The 2,827-nt window shown below is 36.8% G+C and overlaps 1 protein-coding gene across 8 annotated transcripts in view; it reads left to right on the forward strand.

Annotated features, from left to right (window-relative positions):
* Nucleotides 1-2,827, forward strand: part of HERC4 (HECT and RLD domain containing E3 ubiquitin protein ligase 4) — a 137,198-nt gene that overhangs the window by 125,706 nt on the left and 8,665 nt on the right. The window lies entirely within an intron of this gene.

A 2,827-nucleotide genomic window follows, 5' to 3' on the forward strand; every position in this document is an offset into this window, starting at 1 on the left:
AATCCAGTATAGAAGAGAGGCAGAGGATTCCATCTGCAGAAACAGCAGTTTGTATATGGTTTAGGAAGAAGTAGCCATTGTGGAGTTGGATCAAGAGGATGGAAGAGTCCAGGAGGACTGTCTCCAGGAGAAAAATGCAGCTGATGCTCCCTTTTACGTAGTTGAATGAGTCTAAAGAGATTGACATTTCTGTTGAAGTTAGGGATGAAGTAGCAAATTAAGGGAAGCAAAAGTTCTTTTCTTGTTTTTAAATTTTTTTAATGTTTATTTTTGAGAGAGAGAGAGAAAGAGGCAAGGGGGAGCAGGGCAGAGAAAGAGAGGGAGACAGAAGCTAAGCTGTCAGTACAGTGCCTGACACAGGGCACAAATCCACGGACTGTGAAGTCATGACCTGAGCCAAAGTCAGATGCTTAACCAACTGAGCCACCCAGGATCCCCAAGCAAAAGTTCTTTTTAAGGAAAGGCAAGTAATAAAATACTCCAGGTTAATTGTGAGTAATATCTATAATTATAAAAATGTTAACAGTGAACAGTGAGCCAAAAATTGTTAAAATAGGAGCTTTAGGGAAAACAAAGTGAGGGTAGGGCAATTAAATAAAAGGTAAATCCTCACCTTCCACAACAGTACTCAGTTCATTAGATTGTATTTAAAACTGAAAATTAGATTACATTGGGGCGCCTGGGTGGCTCAGTCGGTTAAGCGTCCGACTTCGGCTCAGGTCATGATATGGTTAGTGGGTTTGAGCCCCGCATCAGGCTCTGTGCTGACAGCTAGCTCAGAGCCTGGAGCCTGCTTCAGATTCTGTGTCTCCCTCTCTCTCTGACCCTCCCCTGCTCATGCTGCCTCTCTCTCTTTCTCTCAGAAATAAATAAAACATTTTGAAAAAAATTTTTTAAAATTAGATTATATTTAGAATTGAAAATTAAGGAATAACATAACTATATTGTTGAATTTTGAAGGTAAATATCAAAAGTAATAGCAAAAAGTTTATTTGCCTTCAGATATCAGGAATTTCTAATGGAAAAGGACAAGACCGAGAACTGCTTTGTTCTCTTCAATGGTGGTAGAATTCTTTAGACAAAGCTAGCTTATTGGCTGTTGCTAGGGACTTTAATCAAATGGTTCTAATCCTTGGTCTGCTACTTATTAGCTATGTAACTGTAGGTAAATTAGTCAATGTCTCCATGCCTCAGTCTCCTTGTCTGTAAAATGGGATGATAAATGGTACCTATTTCATGGGGTTATTTTGAGGATTAAATGAGGCAATAATTTTAAGATTCTCAGAATATTACCTAACACATGTATGTGCTCAGTAAATGTTGGCTGCTAGGATTATTACTATTTGACATTTTAAAATGTATATATGTCCTACTTTTTAAAATAATGTGAAAATATTTAGGTCTCTCTAATTACCCTTTCTTTAAAAAAAAAATCTTTGTTTTGAAAAACTGCTTTAGAAAGGTTTTTAGCCTACTGTTAAAATATTTGTTTTTTATTTAGTTAAAGAATTTTTATCTTTGTACTACCAGTGCTAGATAGATAATGAAAGTGTTGAAAACAAAAATATTAGCACATAAAACAATTTAGCCTTTTGTGCTTAAGGCAGATAAATTTCTAGTACAGGTAAATTTCACTTTCTAATTAGATGAATTACAAAAGTATGCATTACAGAATTATCTGTCTCTTTTCATCAGAACCTAATAACATATGCTATTTATTTTTCCTTAGGCCCACCTAATTTTATATTTTATAATGGCCCCCTTTAACCCTTTTTCTTCCGTTTGTAAATTCACTTTGAGATTATTTTGTAATTGCTAAGAAGATTATCTGTAGACAACTAAATTTGCCAGTATTCTCATTTGTAGAATTATCCTTTTGAATTTGGAAGACTGGAATATAAAATATTGAAATCCTCCTGGTACCCATTCTCATCATTTGTTTGACCCGATAGCTACATAAAATGTTTGTGGCTAACAGAACAAATTGAATAAAACTGTAGTGCTCATTCCTGGTAAAGGGACTTTTGTTTGTTTATAGTTTCCTTTTGTATAATAACAGGCAAGAAAAAGCAAGAGAAGTGTTTGTATATATGTGTACATATATGTATATACACATACTTTTGAATAGAAATGGCACTTGTAATCTTTTAATGATTATCTTAAAAGAGTGTTTAATAACCCCTTGGGCTGTTTATTGATTGGTTTCTAAGAGAGAGAGCATGTAGCGAGCAGGGGGAGGGGCAGAGGGAGAGAGGATCTTAAGCAAGTTCCATGTCTAGTGTGGAGTTGATCTCATGACCTGAGCCGAAATCCAGTCAGTCACTTAACTGACTGAGCCACCAGAAGCCCCTGAGATACTTAGTTTTGGTGGGGGGTTTTTTGGTTGGTTGGTTGTTTTTTTGGTTGTTGTTTGTTTTTTTTTTTCTGAGAGAGACAGAGAGACAGCGTGAGCAGGGGAGGGTCAGAGAGAGAGGGAGATACAGAATCTGAAACAGGCTCCAGGCTCTGGCCTGTCTGTCCGGCACAGAGCCTGACGCAGGGCTTGAACCCATGAACCAAGAGATCAGACCTGAGCCGAAGTTGTCTGCCCAACCGACTGAGCCACTTAGTTTTTAAAATAAATTTTGTTGGGGTGTCTGTTTGACTTAATCAGTAGACCATGTGACTCTTAGGGTCATGAGTTCAGGCCACGTGTTGGGCATAGAACCTACTTAAAATAATAAAAATAAGTTTTGTTTTCAAATTTCTTGAAATCCAATGCAAAACAGATAGACTGTTTTCTGTCAAATAGTCTGAATTCCAAAGCTCTCATTTTTTCATCACCTGA

The sequence above is a fragment of the Crocuta crocuta genome, unplaced genomic scaffold (assembly GCF_008692635.1).
Source record: "Crocuta crocuta isolate KB4526 unplaced genomic scaffold, BGI_CrCroc_1.0 scaffold167, whole genome shotgun sequence".
NCBI classification, from domain to species: domain Eukaryota; kingdom Metazoa; phylum Chordata; class Mammalia; order Carnivora; family Hyaenidae; genus Crocuta; species Crocuta crocuta.